The sequence below is a fragment of the Hypanus sabinus genome, chromosome 22 (genome assembly GCF_030144855.1).
Source record: "Hypanus sabinus isolate sHypSab1 chromosome 22, sHypSab1.hap1, whole genome shotgun sequence".
In the NCBI taxonomy this organism is placed as follows: domain Eukaryota; kingdom Metazoa; phylum Chordata; class Chondrichthyes; order Myliobatiformes; family Dasyatidae; genus Hypanus; species Hypanus sabinus.
In genome coordinates, this window is record NC_082727.1 from 23,681,699 (window position 1) to 23,705,654 (window position 23,956).

Here is a 23,956-nt window from a genome sequence, read left to right on the forward strand (position 1 = left end):
AAAGCCACACTCTGCTTTATGTCAGAAACCAGACAGGCTGATCTCAGTTAAGGAAAAATTTAATATGGAGACATTTCTGAAAAATAGACCTACTTGTTCTCTGCATGTCTCAGAAGAGGCCATTTAGTTCATTGAATCTATACTCAACTCCCAGAGTAATGGACCCTTCCATTTATTTTTCTGTACTCTATTCTTGCTTATACATCTACCATCACCAACCTCATATCCTGGTCATTCATCTACACTTGGGCTAATTTACAGTAGCTAAATTGCCAATTATTCACTATATCTTTGGAATCTGGGAGGAAACCCAAGCATACAGGGGAAACTCATGCTATTATAGGGAGTACAGGTAAACTTGACACAAATAGCATCAAAGCTCAAGTTTGAACCAGGACAGTTGGAACTGCTTTGTCCAATTCCTATAGGAGGCAGTGCAGCAGATAGAGAAGTAGAGGATTTCATGGATGTAGAATATAACTTCTACTATGTATATGCAATAAGCACCACGTGTTGCTACATGCTGCTAGGCCAGGATAAAATACACACCCTTATTTTAAATCTCTTGGTATACTGTAAGTATTATTGTTAGAGCTTACCTGCACTCCCAGCACAGTCCAAAGTATACTCCAAATCACCTTGCAACAGACAATTTTTTTTCAATGTGAATCAGAACTGGCAAGAAAACTTACAGGAAAAAAAATCGCCTTTGCTCCTCTACAGGATCACTCCTATGGTAAGTTCATCATTGGGATCTAACAAAAGTTCAGTGGCTGTGAAATGAAAAGTAGCAGAACTGGTAGAAAGCTGGTCAAAGGTGCCAGACAAAAGGCTCACTAAATGCATTTGCACAGCTACTGGGAAGCAGCTGAGTGATAATGAGAGCAACAGAGAGAGTGAACTGCAAGTAGCAGCAGGTACACTTGAAACAGATTTTTAAAAAGAAAGCTCAAAGCAAGACAAACAATATTAATATAGACAATAAGCTATACTGACATTATGAAAGAGGAGGTGTTAGTCATTTGAAAGCATATCAAGGTAGATAAAGCCCTGGGATCTGACCAGGCACATTAGGACTTTGTGGGAAGAAAGGGAAGAAATTGCTGAGGTTTTTGCAGACATTTTTTGCATCTTCATTAATGATGGGTGAGGCACCAGAAGACTGGAGGATGGGTAATGTTGTGCATTTATGTCTGCTGTTAACGTATCATATCAAATCCTTTCCTTCCAGCTACGTTGGACCCTTGCCAGGTCAGCTACTGCTCAGACCAGTCCACCGAATGTCATAGCCTCAGACTTCCACTCCATTTTGTCCCACCCAGAAAATGATGCCTCATGTGGCAGGATGTTGATCATCAACTTCAGCTTGGCATTTAACATGATTATCCCTCCGAGGCTAGTGGGCAAACTGTCCTTGCTGGGACTCAACACCCCTCTCTGTAACTGGATTGTGGGCTTCTTGACGGAAAGACCTAATCAGTTTGAGTCGGTAGCAACATCTCAAGCTCCAAAACACCGAGCACTGGTGTCCCTGGGGCTGCGTGCTCAGCCCAGTCAACTGTTCATGCTGCTCACTCACGACTGGACTGCCAGATCCAGCACAGAGCACATCATCAAGTTTGCTGTGAAACTACAGTGCAGCAATGATGTGTCAGCATACAGAGAGGAGGTACAGAGGCTCCTCAAATGGTGTGAGAACAACAAACGCTCAACATGGACAAGACAAAGTCGATGACTGTGGACTTCATGAAGGTGCAGGTCGACCACTCTCCATTGCACATTAATGGCTCTGCCATGGAGAGAGTGAACAGCACAAATTTCCTTGGGGTGTACATAACGGACAAGCTAACCTGGACCCACAACTCCCCGTCACTAGTCAAGAAGGCCCAGTGGTGTGTACAGTTTCTGAGGAGACTGAGGCGTGCTGGCCACCCCCCTCCCCCCACTGGCCCCATTTGAGCATCATTGAGCGTGTCCTGTCTGGCTGCATTGCTGTGTGGCAGTGGAAACCGCAAGGAATCAGACCGCAAAGCCCTACAGAGGATAGTAAAAACTGCCGAGAGGGTCTCCCTCCCCACTACTTGTGACATTTGCTGGGAGCAAATGGCCAGAAGTATTTTTGGGGATCTCTGCCATTCATCCCACAATCTCTTTGACCCAGCACTATCAAGAAGGAGGTACATGAGCATCAGGACTAGGACTGCCAGACTGGATAACAGCTTCTTCCCCCAGGCTGTGAGACGAATGGATACCCAGGCACAATTGAGGTCTTGTCACTAGGACAGCACGTTGTTTACTCTTCACCTGTGCAGCGGACTGTGTGCATTTTTCAATTATACATACGGCAATATTTTGTTTTATGGTCTGTGTTTGATAGATGTATTGTGGGTGCACCGTGGTACAGAGAAACACTCTAACTCTTTTGGTTATAAATATGTACAGTCCTCACACTGTTCCATTTACCAGAAATGCACAGAATACTCGAGCCATGCTGTAACCAATAACCAAAGTAGGGGAGACTATCAATGATTGGCTCTAGGACTACTTTTCTGATAAACCATTTCATACTTTCTCCTGACAAAAATGGGGCCATTCAACCATTGAATCTCTAGTGTATCTTGATGCATTCCCATCAACCCTTTTGCCCCATTTTCTACTTCCCTGCAAACTATTCTCTCTCTCACAATTACAGTAGCCACAAACCTAATAACCACCATATTTTAGGGATGTGGGAGGTAGACCACACAGTCACAGGGAAAACATGCAAATGCCATGCAGGCAGCACAGGAGGTAGGGATGGAAACTGTTCTGCAGGAGTTGCAAGGCAGCTGCATTATCTGATGCGCCACAGCCTTGTGCTCTGGAATTTGTGAAGCCTTGAAAAACAAAGTACATCATCCATTCTTTATAATAGGCTGGACACAAGTGGGGGGGGGGGGTCAAAAAAATAAAGAGAGAAGAGAAAGGGGGAGAGAGAGAGAGGCAGGAAGAGATAGAGGGGGAGAGATGGGGAGAGAGGAGGGGAGGGGTAGAGAGGGCGGCAGAGAGGGGGAGGGATAGAGAGGGAGAGAAGGGGAGAGAGAGGGAGGGGAGAGGAGGAGGGAGATGGGGAGAGATGGGGTAGAGAGGGAGTGGAAGGGGGAGGTGGAGAAAGGGAGGGGAAAGACAGAGAGGGGAGGGGAGAGGGGGAGAGAAAGGGTGAGAGAGGGAAAACGAGGCAGAGTGGGGTGGAGAGAGGGGAGGGGTAGGGAGAAGGAGAGGGAGGAGTAATGGGGATGGGAAGGAGGGATGGGGAGGGGAGGAGGGTGATGGTAAGGTGGAGGAGAGAGGAGGGGAATAGGCAGGGGAGGGGGAGGCGTGAGCTCGGGAAGAGGGAGGAGGGGGAGGGGGGAGTGAGGAGAGAGAGGGAGGTAGAAGGGGTGGGGGAAGGTGAGTGGGAGTGAGGGGGGTGAGTGGAGAAGGGGACAGAAGTGGAGGGGAGGGGGAGAAGGAGAGTGTGCTGGGGAGGTTGAGGGTGAGGGGTAGAGAGAGAGGGAGAGGGTGTGGGAGAGGGAGACTTTTGTTTCAAGGTTAAATTCTTTTTTATTTTCATGGAGTAGACCGATCTCAGTTAAGGAAAAATATGGAGATATTGCTGAGAAATGGACCTACTTGGCGCCTACGTGTCACTCCCTGCAAGATGTTTTTAAAAAAACTTATGGCTTGTGTTTTTGGAACATGGTGATAAGATTACGGAAGAAGTCATTTCATCAAAACTTTTAAAATGCAATCCTGCCCCTAAATTGAAGCTTTCAGCAATCAGTGGCTACACGCCAGGATGCAATCTATAAAAGCTGAGCTGTAGAATTGTTACCACAAGAAGGAAGCCATGCAGGTCACCAAATCTATGTTGGCTCTTTGCAGAGTGTTGAATGTTTCATTCCCCCTGCTTACATCCCACAGCTTTGCAATTATTTATTTTTTCCTCCAAATATTTATCCAAATTCCTTTCCTTTCCTGAGTCCGCTATTGAATCTACATCCCCAGCACATTTTCTAGATCTTCACAACAGATCCTTGGATCATTAATTAAGAACCGATTAAAGATTTTGCTGATTAAAGTAAAGCAATAAAAAAATGATTAAAAGTCATTTTGGTGATAAATGGGCTTTGGGTTTCTCCTGTATTTAGTAACTTCCCACACTGCTGTCTGTAAGGAGTTTGCATGTTCTCCTCGTGACCTTGTGGGTTTCCTCTGGATGCTCCGGTTTCTACCACATTCCAAAGACGTATGGGTTGGTAGGTTAATTGGTCACATGGGTGTGACTGGGCAGTGGGCTTATCGAGCTGAAAGGGCCTGTTCTGTGCCATATCTTGAAACAAATAACTAAATAAATAAACTTTGGTAAAAGAGCTTGGGGGATTGTTAAGCATTCCTCTACCTTTTCCCTTTATTTCCTTGGCTTCTCCCAGTCTATAGCTGCATGGTTAGCAACTGGTTTAGAATTTACTCCTGCTCTTTGCAAGTACACTTAGAGGGTAATGGCCAGCATGGCTGTGATTCTGATACTTTCTCTGGTGTCACTCAGCTGTAAATCGGATCAGAAAGTTCTGTTCCATGTTGCCTACACTGATGGTACAATATGATTATTCAAGTGTGGTTGGCCTGCACCTTATTTGTATAGTACCACTGGTACATTTTATACCATACTGTAAGATGGAGATATTGTCTTTCTGTTACTGTATTTTATATTTTACTGATTTTCTCTACCTTTCTTAGATATACCTCAATGCTGCAAGATTCTTAAAGTTACAGAACGCTGGATAAGAACTAAACAAACCGGCAGTGAGCTGTGAAAACTGACCGCTTTGAAAATAAAGACAGAAAGTCACTCTATGATACATTCTATGGGTCCTTGATAGTTGAATGGACTCAGTAGGTTAAAGAACTTATTTCCATGCTGCCTGACTCCATAATTCTAGGACATTTACTGAGCTTGGTACCTGCTCATCAATTCCCAGACCTCAGAATCATTCCTCCCTAGTCTTCACATCCTTACCTATTTGTAGTAACATAAAGAGGGAATGACCAAATGGTGAGTCTTTAATGATGGATGTGCCTGTTGAAGATGTCTCCAATGGCTGGAAGGGTTATGCCTGTGATGGAAGTGGCTTAGTTTACAACCCTCTGGTGACCCTGTGCGTCAGAGCCTCCACACCAGGCTGTGGTGCAACCAATCAGAATGTTCTCTACCACACATCATTGAGAAATTTGCAAGAGTCTCAAACAGGTGATCTATCCCTAATGACCCACCCTAACACATAAGTACTTCTGATTAAAAAAATAAAGTTGGATGCAGTTCTTGATAGTCCTTCCTGAAGTCCACAATCCTTGGTCCTTGGTGTTGCTGACATTGAGTGTGACACCACTCAACCAGCCAATCTATCTCACTCCTGTATGCTCCTTGTTACCATCTGAGACTTTACCAACAATGTGGCAGTTCTGTCTCAGTCCTGCTCCTGACCTGCAACATCAAGTGTCATCTCTACTCTGTGCTGAGGGAGTTCTCCGCCATTTTCCTGGTAACGGTGTACTTTCCACCCCTGGCAAATGCCAAGCTGGCATTGGAGGAGCTGTTTGAGTATGTCACAACAATATTGTCAGGAAAGGCAAGTTGGGAGAACACTCACCAGTCCTCACTGAGCTGATCTATGTCATTGTTTCCTACTTGCTTTCCAACCCCCTGTCTCTCTTTCTTCTCTTTTGCTCTCCCTCTCCATCATACTCTCACTTCCTTTGCCTCTCTCACTACCTATCTCTCTATCCCCACCTGTCCTTCCTGCATCTTTCCCACCTTGTCTTTCTCCTCCTTCCTCTCACCAGTCCCCTTCCATATCTCTCTATAACACACTCTCCACATTTTCTCTCTGCCTTTGGTGATCCACTCTCTCATGTCCTCTCCTCTTCCTCATTCACTCACCAATCCCTTGCTCATCCTTCCTCACTCTTCCTTCTTCTCAAACTCTCCCCTTCGTAATCTCTTGTTTGCTGTCTTCCCCTTCTCTTGGTTTAAGTCCATTTCTCCCTAGCTCTTCCTCTGCTGCTTTTCTTCTTGCTCACTCCCCTTTTGCTTTTTTCTCCCTCATACCTTCTCTCTCATTCTGCCCTGTCTGGATCACTTTCTATCGCCTCATCTTCATTCTTGCCTCATGCACTCAGTCCTTCTCCCCCCTCTTTGTCCCTTCTCTTTCTCATTTTCTTCTCTCTTCCCCTTTCAGTTTCTGCCTCGTTTCACTTTTATTCCCTCTCTCTTCTTTCTCCACCCACTCTTGCTGTTTATCCTTATTCTTGCGTTCTCCCTGTGCTCTCTCACCCAAGTATCCTTCCCCACATATTCCCTCAGTCTCGCTCTGGATCTGTCCTCCCCTTTCTCTGCCTTCTTCCCCCTCACAGTTTCATCCCACCTGCTACCATTTCTCATTGAATTTTTACTGCCCAGCAGAACACAAAACCACAAGAGCTAGAGCTGAAGACTGATACATAGCAGCTCAGGTCACTGAAGCCTGACCTTGCTTTTGTCAAGAATAACATAATTATCAAGGCAGTAGCATTTGGGAGGGGAATCTGATAGCACAAGATTAGTAGCATTCTAACTGTGAGCAATAGAATGCAACAGTCTGAAGGAGGCACTGCCATTGGCTGGGGATCAGGGCCAAAAATTGCAGAGTTATCGCAAAGAGCAAGGAAACAAAAGGCAAGTTGTCATTGTAGAATGCATATGTTTCCGTCATTTTTCAAATGAAGGCTCATTTGAAGATGTGCATTTGAGAGGGGTGAACAATGTCATTATGGAGTCAACTTGCAAATTACTTTTTTCAAAATGATCCAAGTATTCTCATGCAAGAAAGGGAGAAAGTTAGTAGGCGGGTATAGCAGCAGTGTTGGCATTTATTAGGAATGGATGGAGAACCAGAACGAGGATATCTTTGCTAGAACTGTACGGGGCTTTGGTGAGACCACATCAAATGCTGCTTTGATACCCTTTGTAGAATAACTAACTTCCTTTGGATGCCATGTAGTAATGCTTTTTCTCTAAATGCAGGTTTCTCTTTTGAAGAAATATAGAGCATAGTAGATGTGTATCCTCTGAAGTGAAAAGAATATGAAGATCATAAAACATAGAAGCAAATTAGGCCATTCAGCCCATTGAATCCATTCTACCATTCAATTATGGCTGATTTCTTTTCAACCTTATTCTCCTGCCTTCTTCCTGTAACTCTTAATCCTCTTATCAATCAAGAGCTAATCAATGAGATAGGTTCAATGAGAAGAGACCTCATTGAAACTTAGAAAATCCAGAGCAGCTTGACAAAGTGGATGCTTAGAGAGTATTGCTAGGTGGGCAAACCCAGATCTGGGGAACCACTGTTTCAGGATAAACCTGATACAAGGCCTACCTGAATCAAAAGAATCATGGATTTCATTAGACACGAGAGAGAAGTGATAGGCAACACTTGCTAATTTACCCGTGATAACAGAAAGAACACCCTCTTTTCTACAGGCAAGCAAAGGATTGCAGAAACAGAAGAGGAGTGGACCATTTGCCACAATGATTCTGCTGTGCCATTTAGGATAAAGGACCAGCTACTGGTCGTTGAAATGACGAGGATTTTTTTTTATCACAGAGGTGTGTGAATCTTAGAAACTTTCTACCCCAGGGAGACAAGGAGGTTGGGTTATTCAAGGATGAAACATTTGGATAATAGGGAACTAGGATCAAGGCTTGTTAGGAGGATAGAGTTGAGACCAATAATCGGATCAGCTATGATCAGGTTGAATGGCAGAGCAAACTCATGGGACCATATGGTGTCCTTTTGTTCCTATTTCATACATTCCTTTATTCAGTGACTGTTGACCTTGGTATGAGTATCATGGGTAAATCAGGAAGTGGCTGTCGACCAATCTCCCCTCAAACCCAGAGTGATTCTTGAATATATCAGCTGACATGGGCCTTTGTCAGCATGGCTATGCAGCACTCACAAAGGAAGGAAATCGAATACTGAGAGATGCACGACAAGGAATACAACCTATGGTCTTTCAATGTATAGAGGTGACAGATTAATGCTCGAGCTGTGAAATATTTTTCATTGCAATGGCACTTAATTCTGCACAAGGTCTAGACTCACGATAGCCTGGGGGCTCCCAGTGTGCACAAGGAGTAAAGGATGGATTGTAATATCTCAAGCTGGCACACTGGTTGATGAGCCTATCATTGTGGATCTTAACTATCTCCTGTTGTGTGCAACACTTGGCCAGCTAAACAAATAGACCTATATGCATGTGCTGTTGTCATTTTCTTTGTTTTTATTTTGAAAGCAGCATTTTTGCTGTTTCATTATTCTTAGTGATGACAGTAGCATTCACCCAACTGGTTGCTGAGTTTCAGCACAGCTCTTTTGTTGCTGTGAGGGACAGTGTTGTATAGCTATGGCCCTCCTCCTTCACGGAAAGACATACTGCCAAAGATTATGGTGTTATCTGCTCTACATTGTCAATGTTCCGCATGTGGCTACGGAAAACAGAAGTCCATGTCTGACAGGCTTTACGTCTCAGTGGCAGCGTTCTCCAAAATGGTTGCACTGTGAAATCTGTGCATTGCTATGAAGACTAGGTGGAGGTGATGTCAGATGGTAGTCACATGACTATGTGGTGTCATTGATCACACCAAGTTGTAGAGCCAGCAGAGTGGGGTCCTCTAAGCAGCATTAGTGGAGAGGTCCTCTGTTCATCAACAGTACTCTTCTGTTCACTCACTCTGATTCTCATCCTGATGAAAGTATCTTGAGGCAAATGCTGAGCCCCACCAAATACAAGACTGCAGAGCAAGCAGAAGGAAACAATGCCCCTGATCATTCCAGACAGCAGAAATCCTCCTCGAGGACCTCAGTGACACTGGCTGCTCGACTCCTGATGACTTATGGCTCAGGTTATGCCTGCTCTTCTGAAGAGAGAAGGAAGGACAGACAGCCCTTGTTTTTCCCAAACTCTTTCATACCCACAAAGCCAGATCCCTAGAGGGCAGCAGTTGAGTTAAAGCTGGTGTACAGGACTGCTGAAGAGTTAAAAAAAAAGATTTGTTTCAAAAAAATATGGCATTGGTGATTAGCAATTTTATCTGCATGGCTCTAAGTCTTCAGCAAAGTTGACAACAATGTTCTCAAGTAGCAATAACTTGCTGACTAGTACTCAGAACAAGATACAGGAGGAACTCAGCAGCCCAGGCAGCATCTATGGAAAAGAGTACAGTCGATGTTTTGGACCAAGACCCTTCAGCAGGACTGTATATCGGTGAGACTTGATATAGGTTTGGAGACCGCTTCGCCAAGCACCTACACTCCGTCCACCAGGAAAAATGGGATCTCCCAGTGGCCACCAATATTAATTCCACTTCCCATTCTGACATGTCAATCCATGGCCTCCTTTACTATTGAGATGAGGCCACAGTCAGGTTGGAGGAGCAACAATTTATATTCCGTCTGAGTAGCCTCCAAACCGATGGCATGAACATCAAATTCTCCAACTTCCGGTAATGCCACTCCACCTCTCCTCCACCATTCCCTATCACTGCTTTCCACTCTCACTTAATCGTCTTCCCTACTCATCACCTCCCTCTGGTGCTCCTCCCCCTTTTCCTTCTCCTTTTCTCCTTTCCTATTAGATTTCCCCCTCTCTCCAGCCCTGTATCTCTGTCACCAATCAACTTCCCAGCCTTTCACTTCACCCCTCCCACTCCCAATTTCATCTCTCACCTTCTGTTTCTCCACCCCTCCCCCACCTTTTAACTCCAACTCCTCATCTTTTTTTCCTCCAGTCCTGCTGAAGGGTTTCAGCTGAAACGTCAACTGTATTCTTTTCCATAGATGCTGCCTGGCCTGCTGAGTTTCTCCAGCATTTTGGGCGTGTTGCTTGGATTTCCAGCATCTGCAGGTTTTCTCCTGTTTGTCACTAATACCCAGCTTCATGTTTTGCCAGAACCATTGTACTCTGGACCTCATCAAAGAATTGGTTCAAACATGCACCGTAAAGCTGAATCCAAGAGATGAGGTAACAGGTTCAAATTCAAGGCAGCATTGAGGGGTTGTTGGTGGAAAGGGTGGGTAGCTTTAAATTCCTGTGTGTCAGTATCTCAGAACATTTATCCTGAGCCCAACACTATCAAAAAGACACGGCAGTCGCTTTACTTTGTTAGGGGTTTGAGGAGACTTGTCAAAGTTTTTAGTAACATGCCGAATCTGTGCAAATTTCTAAGAAAGTAGAGGTGCTGTTGTGCCTGCTCAGGACAGATCCTCAGATATGTTATGCCAAGGAATTTAAACCTACTGACCCAATCCACCTCAATTCCTTAATGAGGACTGGCTCATGGACTTCCAGCTTCTTCCTCCTGTGGCTGATCAGCAGCTTTTCCATTTCAATGACGTTGAGTGAGAGCTTGTTGTTGTGGCATCAATCAAACAGATTTTCAATCTCCTTCCTATATACCAATACGTGCACTTGGAATTCGACCAGCAATAGTGGTGTTGTCAGCAAACTTAACTACGGCATTGGAGCTGTACTTAGCTCTGCAATCATAGGTACAAAGTGAATAAAGCAGGGGCTAAGTACCTCTGGTGCACCTGTGCTGATGGTGAGTGTGGAGGAGATGCTGTGTGCAAATTTCTGGTTGCTACATGATGACAGAGGCTAGGGTGCAGAGGAGATTTGTTACTCAGGATGCAGCTTTTGAATTATGAGGAAACTGGATACGTTGGGATAGTTTTCTTTGGTGCAGAGAAGGATGAAGGCAAATCTGAAAAATACCATAAGATTATGAGGGGTATAGGTATGGTAGAAAGTAGGAAGCTTTATACCACAGGAGGGGTGTCTAAAGCTAGAGAGCATTATTTTAGATTAAGGGGTGAAAGTTCAGAGAGGATCTGAAATGTATTACCCAAGAGGGTTGTGAAAGCATTTAAGAAGTATCTGGAGAAGCATTTGAATTGTCAGGGCACAGAAGGCTACAAGCCAAATGCTGGTAAATGAGATTAGCATAAATAGGCTCTAGATGGTAAGTAGGAACATGATGGGCTGAAGGACCTGTTTCTGTGCTGTATGACTATGCTCTTTCATAAATCCATGTTCATTCTCTGTTTAATCTTACTTTCTAGAGCTTCTGTCACATCTATTTTAATCATAAATAGAACATAGAACAATACAGCAAAGAACAGGCCCTTCGGCCAATGACATTTACTGATCTAAGTCAGCTAATGGCACCTACTCCCTTTTCCTTGCACACAGTCTATCTCCGTCCATTTTCTGCACATCTATGTGCCTATCTAAGACCCTCGTAAGTGTCTCTATCATATCTACCTCCTATACCACCCCCGGCAGTACATTCCAGGCACTCACTTCAAATAAAGAAAACCTGCTCCACACATCTTTGAGCTTTCACCCTCTCATCTTAAATACATTCCCTTTAGGATAAGACATTTCAATTCTGATAAGACATTTCACCTATCTACCTATGCCTCATACAATTTTATAAACTTTTATCAGGTCTACCCCAAGCTTCTACTGCTCCAGAGAAAACAACCCTTGTTTTTCTAATGTTTCCTCATAGCATAGGCTCTTTAATCTAGGCAACATTCTGGTAACCCCTTCTGCACCCTCTCCAAAGCCCTGATATACATCCTATAATGAAGCAACCAGAACTGAATGCAATACTCCAAATGCAGCCTAACTAAATCTGCAACATAACCTCCTGATGCAAGAACTCAGTGCTTTGTCAAATAAAGGTGAGCATCCCATGCACCTTCTTTACTACTCTATCGTTGTGGGAGGGAGGAAGGAAAGGGAGGGAAGGAAGGGGAGGAAGGGGAAGGGAGGGGAGGGGAGGGAAGGAAGGATAGATGCTTTTAAAGGTTCTGTATTTAACTGTGTGCTGTCACTTGACATTTGCTCTTCTAAAGTGTGAACTCAGACTTGGCCGAATTAAACTCCTTCTACATTCTACAACTGATCTATCTCACTGTATCTTTGGGCAACCTTCTAAAATTATCCATAATGCCCCTATTCCTTGCATCACTTGCAAACTTACTAACCCATCCCCATCTATGGTTTCAGATTTTATATATATATATGGGATATGGAAGATCTAAGACTGTGTGCCCAGAGACCCAAGATGTTTGGGCACAGAATTCGGAAAAAGGGACGCAATGGACTTTTAACATCATATATACACACACACACACACACATACATACGTAGAGGCTGTAGCTCGGCACGCCAAGGGCTCGGCCTAAGAGCTCCGCTCGCCTTTGGAGGACCAAAGTTTTCGTGGCTCTGGAGATGGGGGGATCGGAGGTCAGTGTCCAAGCAGAAGACCAGTGTGTCATGGGATATGGAAGATCTAAGACTGTGTGCCCAGAGACCTGAGATCTTTGGGCACAGAATTCGGAAAAAGTGATGCAATGGACTTTTAACATCATAAACCAGCCAGCTGTTTGTTATGTCTCCCCTCTCGCTGTGAAACGGAGACACATCTTTCTCCCTTATCAGGGGGAGAGAGTGATCCTGCGGTATGGCAAATGCCAGGTGAACAATGTAGTCTTTGGGGTAACTGCAAGTCTGTGTCTTTGCTGTTGCCTTGCTCATGCTTGAGTGCTCGGTGACGGGTGCCAATGGAAGGGTGGGGGGATTGCTGCTTGCTGCCGCTTATGCACAGGAAGGAGGGGAGCTGGGAGGGGCTTTGGGGTTCTAGCATTTAACTGCCGTTCATTCTTTGGGGCATTCCTCTGATTTTGTGGATGGTTGGGAAGAAAAAGCATTTCAGGTTGTATATTGTAAACATTTCTCTGGCATTAACTGTACCTTTGAAGGTATCACAAATAACAAAGGTCCCAGTATGGATCCCTGTGGAACACCACAGACTTCTAGTCAGAACAAGAAACAGTAACCATTACTTTACATTTTCTATGGGCAGGCCAATTCTAAAACCAAACCACACCACTTGCCAACATTTTCCTTACATTCCTGACAGTAGGTTTTAATTCCCTCTTTACTGTCTCCTTTCTTAAATAGTGAATTTACATCCTTTACCTTTCAGTCTGTGTGAACCATTCTGGAATCTCTGGAATTCAGTTCACCATCTCTAAAGCCACTTCCTTCTAAATCCCAGAATGCACATCATCAAGTCCTGGGGATTTAGTGCCTTTCAGTTCCATTTATTTCTTCAGCAATAATCTATTGTTGATGCTAATTTCTTCTTTAAATCCCTAGAGTTTTACTCTAGCCTTGTAGTTCTTCTCTATTTCCTTCTGTGAAGACAAATACAGCAAATATTTAATTTCCCTGCCATTTCCACATTCCCCAATATAATCCTGTCTTAGTCTGTAAGGACAAACACCAGCCTGGCTTTTACAGCATCTCTTTGTCAGTTATAATGTGCCAGGCTGGACTATGCTGTTGAGAAAGGAGATAATGAGTGATGGAAGGGAGAAGCAAGGGGTGGTGGGGGGGGGGGGGGAGTGAGGGAAGGGAAACAGGGAAAGGGAGAATTGAGTGGTTAGAAATATGGAAGGGGGAGAGACTGAGAGGACAGTGAGACTCTGGTAGAGAAATTTGTGGTAAAAATGAGGGAGAGGGTGAAGAAGGGAAAGGAGTAGAAAGACTGGATTAAGAGAGGGGATTGGAGAAGATAAAGAGGCCTGAAGGAAAGCAATCTGGGAATAGAGAGGGCATGTTGGGGCAGAGAGAGATGATGAGGGGAGAAAGATAGAAAAGATGGATGGGTCAATGCTGAGAGAAAGTGAGAGTAATGTGGTGAAGAGAGAACCTGAGAGTGGGAGTGAGGTGAGTGGGAGACTAGTTGGGCACAAGGGAAGAGAGAGAGTGCAGTGATTAGAGAGCACAAACCTGAGAGTTGGTGAGAGCAGGAGAAAGGAGAGGTAGAGGTCTGAAGCTTAAGAAAGACAGATTGTAGGGAGATAGACAAGGCAAAGAGAGAAAATAGACTGGAAACAAAGGGATGGTCAAATAAATAGGGATAGAAGAGATTTGTGATGAGTGAGTGTGTGTGTGTGAGAGAAAGAGAGAGAGAGAGAGAGAGGGAGGGAGGGAGAAGGAGAAGAGGAGCAGAAGGAGAAAGGGAGAGGGCACTACTGTCAGGAAAGATAAAGACTAATGTAAAGGAACTGGAAGAAGAAGACAAAGAGGAGGGGAAAGAGATGGGAGAAGGCAAGAGAGGTACAATAGAGGGAGAAAGGTGACGGAAGAAGACGGGGAGAGAGATCTTGAGATAAGGGGGAGGGAGAGTAGTAGAAATCGAGATGGGGTGGGAGAAAGGGACAGAGTAGGAGAGATACAAAAGAGAGGAAGGAGAGGCAAGTGACAGTGGCAGAGACAGACCACAGGGAAGTGGAGGAGAAGTGAGAAAGATAGAGCAGGGTGAGGAGATAATGCATAAGGAGGGTAAAGAAAGGGTAAGAAAGAGAGAAGATAATGGTGTGTGAGGTAGAGAATGGGAAAGAGATCATGAGGTGAAGGTGGGAAGTAACGAAGGGGAGATAATGAAGGCAGGAGTTCTGTAATAGATATTTAATTATTACCAGTTATCATGTTACCTGATTACTTTTTAGTTCATTTTCACCTTAGAGATAATGCAATATTCTAAATATTAAAATAAGGTCAAATAGGCAATTAGGTTGCAAAGCCTCCAGTTTTAAATCAGAATCAGAATCAGGGTTATTATCACTGGCATGTGTTGTGAAATTTGTTAACTTAGCAGCAGCAGTTCAATGCAATACATAATATAGAAGAAAAATATAATAATAAATAAATAAGTAAATCAATTACAGTATACATATATTGAATAGATTAAAAATCGTGCAAAAATAGAAATAATATATATTAAAAAAGTGAAGTCGTGTTCAAGGGTTCAATGTCCATTTAGGAATCAGATGGCAGAGGGGAAGAAGCTGTTCCTGAATCGCTGAGTGTGTGTCTTCAGGCTTCCGTACCTCCTACCTGATGGTAATAGTGAGAAAAAGACATACCCTGGGTGCTGGAGGTCCTTAATGCTGCCTTCTTGAGACACCCATCCTTGAAGATGTGTCCTGGTTACTTTGTAGGCTAGTACTCAAGATGGAGCTGACTAAATTTACAACTCTCAGCAGCTTTTTTCGGTCCTGTGCAGTAGCCCCCACCATACCAGACAGTGATGCAGCCTGTCAGAATGCTCTCCACGGTACCACTATAGAAGTTTTTGAGCGTATTTGTTGACATACCAAATCTCTTCAAACTCCTAATGAAGTATAGTTGCTGTCTTGCCTTCCTTATAACTGCATCAATATGTTTGGACCAGGTTAGACCCTCAGAGATCTTGACGTCCAGGAACTTGAAGCTGCTCACTCTCTCCACTTCTGATCCCTCTATGAGGATTGATATGTGTTCCTTTGTCTTACCCTTCCTGAAGTCCACAATCAACTCTTTCATCTTACTGACATTGAGTGCCAGGTTGTTGCTGCGACACCACTCCACTAGTTGGCATATCTCACTCCTGTATGCCCTCTCATCACCACCTGAGATTCTACCTACAATGATTGTATCACCAGCAAATTTATAGATGGTACTTGAACTGTGCCTAGCAACACAGTCATGGATGTAGAGAGAGTAGAGCAGTGGGCTAAGCACACACCCCTGAGGTGCACCAGTGTTGATTGTCAGTGAGAAGGATATGTTATTACCAATCCGCACAGATTGTGGTCTTCCAGTTAGGAAGATGATGATCCAACTGCAGAGGGAGGTACAGAGGCCCAGGTTCTGTAACTTCTCAATCAGGATTGTGGGAATGATGGTATTAAATGCTGAGCTATAGTCGATGAACAGCATTCTGACATAGGTGTTTGTGTTGTCCAGGTGGTCTAAAGCTGTGTGAAAAGCCATTGAGAGTGCATCTGCCATTGACCTATTGTGGCAATAGGCAAATTGCAATGGGTCCAGGTCCTTGCTGAGGCAGGAGTTCAGTCCAGTCATGACCAACCTGTCAAAGCATTTCAGCATTGTAGATATGAGTGCTACCGGGTGATAGTCATTAAAGCAGCTCACATTATTCTTCTTAGGCGCTGGTATAATTGTGCCTTTTTGAAGCAAGTGGGAACTTCTGCCCATAGCAGTGAGAGGGTGAAAATGTCCTTGAATACTCCCGCTAGTTAGTCGGCACAGGTTTTCAGAGCCTTACCAGATACTCCATCGGGACTTTCCACCTTGCAAGGGTTCACTCTCTTTAAAGACAGCCTGACATCAGCATCTGAGACAGAGATCACAGGGTCATCAGATGCAGTAGGGATCTTCACAGCTGTTGTTATATTCTCCCTTTCAAATGTACACAAGGTGCTGTAAGAGCACACATTAATCGTAAACTTGGCAGCTGTAGCCTACCATTTTAGTAAATTCATTGAAGGACAGAAGACTATTTGATTCATGAAGGTTAAAATGCTTCTGTTTTTCTTTCAAGACTGTCTCTTGGGGTTGAGGATGACTTGCATCCACTCCACCTCTAACATACTTGCGCATGAATTCCTTTAACGTGATAGGGTGACCAGTAACAATGTAGTTTGGCAGTCTCCCTGATTGCCATCCTGCCCAAAGATCACAGGCCTTCACCAGCAAAACTCAGCGGAATCTAAAGTGACCATCTGCTGCTGCCCAGTGTTGGCAGATAGTGTTCCTCTAGTGCTCTGATGGCAGCTTGGTGACAGCCTGCTTAGTGGAGTGGATCCACCCAGGACAAGTGTCACCTGATCTAATTTTATTTTCACTCTTTCAGTGTTAAATATTATAGGACTGACCAAACATATCCTCCTCAGTTCCTCTGTGGACTGGATTCATGAATTGCACTTTAGCTGTCTCATTCTTGGTCCCTAGTGAGGACATTGATGAGTTGTTGTGGTTACATTATAGGAAAGCATGTACCTTAAACTGTCTGGTGGTGTAGTGACATCTGCATTGGACTTCGAGGCAAGTGGACCCAGGTTCGAATCCGGCTGGCTCCTTGCATGCTTTCTATTCAGCCTTGTAAAAACCAGACAAATTGCTGCCCAATGCGCCATAAGGCACAGAGCGGAACAACAAAACATGCACCTTGGCAACAAGAGTTTAAGGGTGAGGGCAAATATGCTTTCTGTCTTGACCTGATCTGAGACAAAAGACATACTAAAGTGGGCAATAAGGAACCGGGCTGTAAGAACTAAATATCAGGTCGATTCAGGTGCAGATTGATGGAGTTATCTTTAAACGGCTTGGCATGGACTAGATGGGCCACAGGGCCTGTTTCTGTGCTGTACTTTTCTATGACTCTATCAGAGGCCAAGAGGCCAACTTGGCTGTTTGAATAAAATTATTGTTACAAGTTTCACTTTCTCAGACTTCCAATGAAAATCAAGTACTTGACAATACAATTTCTCTCACAAATGTATCTTGCATTGTTTGATGTATGCATCCTATGCTTTGCTAATCCTGATCTCTTTGCTTACAAGGTATATACTAATGCAAACAGGCATTCAAAATATTCACTTCAAAATAAACTTTCAGGATTATCTCTCACTGAGTAAAAATTCTTCATATTTAATGGTTCTACTAATGTGGCAAAATCCCCAAGGTGGTTCAGGAGAGTCTGATCAAGCAAATTTTGACATTGAACCATATAAGAGTATGATTGAGACCAAACTCTTGATCAAAGGGGCTGTAGAATCTTAAAAAAAGTGATAAGATTCAAGAGGAAATTCCAGTTGATGATTTTGTGTATGTGTTCCTGTCTGATGAGAGTTTAACATATCAACAAAGTCTGTGTTTTTACAGCCTGTTTAAAAAGAGTCGGGGGATTAACATTTGACCTCTGGTTTGTTGGTTTTAGTACAATATGGTACCACTTGAAACATTCGTAACTCTGAACTTTCTTTTCTACAGATTTAATTACATTTTGCGTTATTATAGAGACTTCCTGATATGAGTTTTATATTGCAAAGCTTTTCTTTATCTTTAATTGATATGCTTCTAGGAGCAGACTGACCTTCCAGGAATGTGACACTTGCTTCAAATATTTGTGGTAAATGTTATTTGCTACTTATGTAATAACTACCACAGGGCTTGATAAACTTTTCATGACACCAAATTAATGTTTAGTATCTCATAATCCTAAAACATAGAAGCAACAAAAGGGAGTTGCCTTCATGTGGCACACTGACCAGAAAGCTGTGCTAGCCCCTATATTACCTCTTTAAACACTGAGTGCTTTATAGCTGCTTTTAAACAGAATGGTCAGAAATTTCACTACAGTTCATATCCCTGAATTAATATCGCATTCACAGTGAAACGAGTACTCTGACCAAAAAATTCCATGGTAGAAGCGTGCAATCCCCGTCAGGTCAGCAGGCACTGAGACAGAGACCAGCCGGACACGTGGATGAGGGCAGGTGACACCCATTCCCCCCCCCCCCACATCCCTCGGGTAGGTGAGTCTCCCCAGGACGGTGAGTTTCATGATTGGAAGGCCATGTGAGTCCGGAGTTCAGGATTCCATGATCAGCGGGTCCTGGGGTCGATAATGAGGGCTGAAAACCGAAGTCGGCTGTTGTGATCTTTATACGTACCGTGGGTTTCCAATAACAAAACATATTCTGGAAGAATAGAACTAGCACTTTTAGTTACGACAGCAAAAACTACACACGTGTCTTACAGCGCCATGCTTCTCGATCATTCTAGATCTTCTTCAGATTTCTGCGCATGCTTGGAACTCTGTCCAATCACGTTCTGACACCTGATATCACCACATCTTCCTTTCCTTAAAAAGAAAAACAATTAATATAGATCATAACAAATGCATAATTTAATGTGTCTCTATCAGCCTCTCTGGGGGCTTACGGATACAAGTAGACCTTCTAAGTGATTCACACAGTTCTTGTGTTTCATTGTTATTTTCATGTTTAGTCTGGTCTGCATCAGTTAACCGAAACTCTGAAGTTGGCTCTTTCTTGAGGTCTTTGCGAAGAAATCGTAATTCATTCATTAACTGTGTAATCTCTTTTTTATGCTGAGACTTCATCATTTCAATAAAACTTCTTGAGTCCTTCACTTGTGCTTTCACTTCTTCAATTGGATCCTGATTCTTGACACTATTTGGCTGCAGATCCGTATTGTACTGTACTAGCAAGTTTGGTTTTGGTGGCAATGCTTTGTCAGATGCTGGTAACAATGAGATGGGTCTGGGATTTTTCTTTATGACTTCTTTTACTTTTGCTGCATTGGAATCAAATTCTGTTCTCTCTCCCTCTTTCATCAAATCACTGTATTCTGACTCCAGGACTAAGGCTCTTTTCACCAAATTCAGTCTCTCACAGGCAGATAAACCCAGTATTGACTGTACATTTTCTGGCACCACCACAAATGAAAGTGCGTGCTCAATATTTTTGTGTGATACTTTTGCCACACATGTTCCTTTAACTGGAATGTCTGCACCTGAATACCCAGTCACTTTTATATTTGTCTGATGTAACTTTGGTCTTGGCCTTAATGCATTAAATTCAGATTCTGCAAGAACATTTACTTGTGCTCCAGTATCCAGTTTAAGCTGAATATTGTTTTGGTTCACTTGCAATGGCATAGTCCAGTCATTCTTACTTAGCTTATTTTCACAAAGCACATCAATGTAAAACACTTCACATTCATTTTCAAGCACTGCATTTACATGTTTTATCTCCTTTCTATTTCTGCAACAGTGTGAAATGATTACTCTTACCGCAGTGATTGCACATTTTTCCATACGCTGGGCACTTTCTTTGGCTGATTTTGCTACCCACAGTGATCACAAAGTTTTTTCTTTCAGATGACATCTTGCTGTCAGTTTCGTTGCCATTTTATTATTTTGCCTAGCATGTTTGTGCTTTTCCACAGCATCTATGTAGCTCTCAATAAAATGCTCTTTAGCCTGTGATGTCACAGTTTCTGAAGCTTTGCAGAGAATCAAAGCTTTTTCCAAATTTATGTCTGGTCCTCTTAAGAGTCTTTCTCTCAGAGCGTTATCCAGAATGCCGCAAATAATTCTGTCTTTATTGAGAGGATCCGTCAGCTCTGCAAACTCACATGTTTTACTGCAGTTTCTCAACTCAGTAACAAATTGATCAATCATTTGACCAGCTTTCTGCTTGCATGTAAAGAATTTGTACCATTCATACATCACATTGTGCTTCGGTATACAAAATGCTTCAAACTGGTTGATTATTGCTTTCAGATTCAAATTATCTCCATTCTCAAAAGTAAAATGGTTATATACCTCAACTGCATCATCATCAATTACGTGGAGTAGGATCGCTGCTTTTGTTTTTTCCCGATCTTTCATCCCTTTGTTTGAAATAAATTTCAAATCGCTGCTTAAATCTTCTCCAGTTCTCTGCTACGTTACCAGTCAGCTGAAGTGTTTCTGGAGGTTGCAACCCTTCCATTTGTCAAACTGTTAGCAAACACTAAAAAAGTTTGCACTCATTTGTTTTGATTATCTACGCTTCTCCCATGTTTAGCGATTGTATTATTCTTCCAGACTGACTTCTGACACCATGTTGTGTTCTTTATACATACCATTGGCTTCTAATAACAAAACATATTCTGGAAGAATAGAACTAGAACTTTTACTTACAACAGCAACATCAACACGTGTCTTACAACACTATGCTTCTTGATCATTCTAGATCTTTCTCAGATTTCTGTGCATGCTTGGAACTCTGTCCAATCACGTTCTTACAAGTGATATCACCACATTGGCGAGCCCGGAAGTCAAGGCCCGATGTTGGTTTCTCTGCAAATCGGAGCCTTGATGACTGCAAGACTATGAATCCGGGCAGGCATGAACCCTATGTTGCTGAGTTCAGAGATTGGAAAACTGTGTGAGTCCAGTGTTTGAGGCACAGAGTTCAAAGTCCCGTAACACACACAAAATGCTGGATGAACTCAGAAGGCCAGGCAGCATCTATGGAAAAGAGTAAACAGTTGATGTTTCAAGCTGAGGCCCTTCATCAGGACTGGAAAAAAAGATGAGAAGGCAGAGTAAGAAGGTAAAGGTAGGAGAGGCAGAAGTACTAAGTGATCGGTGAAACTGGGAGGGGGGAGAGGTGAAGTAGAGCAGGTAAGTCGATTGGTGTACGAGATAAATGGCTGGAAAAGGGGGAATCTAATAGGAAAGACAGAAGACTGTAGAAGAAAGAGAATGGGGAGGAACACCAGAGGGAGGTTAGAGCAAGTAAGGAGATAAGGTGAGAGAGGGAAACAGGAACAGGGAATGGTGAAGGAGAAAGGGGTGCAATTACTGGAAGTTCAAGAAATCAATGTTCATGCCATCAGGTTGGGGGCTACCCAGACAGAATATAAGATGTTGTTCCTCTGACCTGAGTGTGGCCTTATTGCAGCAGGAAACCATGGACTGAAGAAGTTCAAAATTCCGTGACTGGTGAGTACTGGGATCAATACTGAAGTTAATGAGGCCAGAAGTTGTGGCCTGATGGTCAAGGTCAGGGTTGGCAGGTCTGGAAGTCAGAGGCCCAATATCTGTAAGACTGGACCAGGGAATGGAGGTTGGAAGCTTGAAGGTGGCTTGTACTGGGTTTGGTGAGCTGTCTATTGTTGTTGTTGCTTGTGTTGTTCTGCTGAACATTGTGGGCATGCTATATTTGTGCCAGAATGTGTGGTGACATTTGCGGGCAGCTTCCAGAACATCCTTAGGTTGTTTTACTTGCTAACGCAAATGACGTATATCACTGTATGTTTCGATGCACAGGTGATGAATAAATGAATCTGAATTGGAGCTGCTTGATCATCTTCATTTATCTACACATCCAGAACATGTCTATTCACACATTCAAGCACACATTCCTAGATAGTTTGTGAGATTCACCTCTAGTGGGATGACTAGATAAAAGTTGGAGTACAATGACAAAACATTGAACCCTGGGGTCTTTGAAAAGACTCCTCCTCTTTTATGTTTGGGAATGAGAGCAGGTATGAAAGAGGATTGCGTGAAGCTGATACTGAGCAATCCTTACATTGTCATTGTAGCCCAGTAGAGGCCAATCCTAGGTTATAAACATCTGACTTATAGAGACAACTTCAGAATATTATTGCATAGTTATGTAAGCTATCATATATTATTAGATTCAAAAGTCCAACTTAGGTACATATTTAAAATTAAAGTTCATGTTTGATTGTCATTTAACTATACATGAATACTCATGAATACAACCAGATGAAATTGTGTTCTTTCAGGGCCAAGACGCAAAACATAGTATCAACAGTCATACTCAGCACAAGGCACGTACAGCACATATAAGATAGCAGTAAACATAGTCACACCAAAGAAAATAAAATATAGCCCAAGTCACTGGTTGTCCTGTAGATTGATAGTGCATGGATGTTGTCAGCAAAAGCAAGTCTGCAGAGCGAACACTGGAGAGCAGCACCAATGGGAGAGACCAGCCCCAACCAGCATGCCTGCTGCACCTCTGCTCTCTGCCACACTGCCCCCAGTGTCTCCTCCCCTGGGTGGCTGCAACAGATGACTCCGCTGTGTGCTCAGTCCACTGCCATTCGCTCTGCTGATCCCTGCACGATCCAGCTCACACTGCAACATCAAGTTTGCTGTGATGCTACAGTGGTTGGACTCATCAGCAACAACGATGAGTCGGCATACAGAGAGGAGATGGAGAGGCTTGTCAAATGTGAGAACAATGTGGACAGGACAAAAGAGATAATTGTGGACATCAGGAAGGCACAGGTCCACCATTCTCCATTGCACATCAATGGCTCTGCTGTGGACAAAATGAAGAGAACAAAATTCCTTGGTGTTTACATAACGGACAATCTATTCTGGATCCACACCTCCTCACAAGTCAAGGCGGCACAGCAACGTCTACACTTTCTGAGGAGATTGAGCCGTGCAATAGCACCCCATCCCCATTCTAACAACTTTCTACTCAAGCACCATCGAGACTGTCCTGTCTGGCTACATCTATGTGGTATGAAAACTGCAAGGCATCAGGCAACAAGATGCTACAGAGGATAGTAAAAACTGTAGAGAGGATCACCAGGGTCTCCCTTGCTCCTATTTGTGACATTTACTCGAAGCGTTGTAGAAAAAGGGCCTGAAGCATTATTGAGGATCCCTGTCAGCAATCCCAGTCTCTTTGACCCACTACCATTAGAAAGGAGCTACAGAAGCATCAGGACTGGACTGGCAGAGTGGGTAACAGCTTCTTCCCTCAAACTGTGAGAGTAATAAACCACTGTAGCATCACTACTGAGGTTCTCTAGAACAGTGAGCCGTTTATTGTTTATCTGTGCTGTGCACTGCATGCATTTTGAACTATATTTTATTAACTTATTTATGGTAATATTTTGGTTTATGTGCTGGGTGTGTTGTTTTTTTGCGGGTGCAATGTAGTCTGAAGGATCAGTTTTCCCTGGTTATATATGTATCAGCTGACAATAAACTTGAACTTGAAAGGCAAGGATCCAGTTGTGGAGGAAGACATTAACTTCCATGGTCTGGTGTTTGGTGATGAATTTGCTTGGAATAATAGCATTGAAGGCAGAAGTGTAGTCAATAAACAATAGTCTGACATAGGTGCCTTTACTGTCCAGATGATCCAGAGATTAGCACAAGCCCAGGGAGGGATGAGAGGGAAATTAAGTTTCGGTGTCCCATGTAATAGGTAGCAACACTAATTATTATAAAGATCTGCTGTTCATCGAGTAGGGATGTTACTTTAGGTATCCTGGTCAACATTTAATCAATCAAGATTTCTAAAATAGATGCTTGTTCATTATGACATTGTTGCTTATGACATTTTGTTGTACTGAAATGACCAACAGAGGGCAAATTTACTAACTGTTGAGTTAGGGG

General features: G+C 43.3%; 1 protein-coding gene across 1 annotated transcript in view; it reads right to left on the reverse strand.

Annotated features, from left to right (window-relative positions):
* si:ch211-250c4.3 (uncharacterized protein LOC100535981 homolog) overlaps nucleotides 1–13,133 on the reverse strand; it is a 109,684-nt gene extending 96,551 nt beyond the window's left edge. Inside the window, exon 1 of the mRNA XM_059947316.1 lies at nucleotides 13,114–13,133. The gene's annotated coding sequence lies outside the window, so the exon portion shown is untranslated. The remainder of the gene's footprint in view (nucleotides 1–13,113) is intronic.
* Between the last annotated feature and the right edge of the window lie 10,823 nt (nucleotides 13,134–23,956).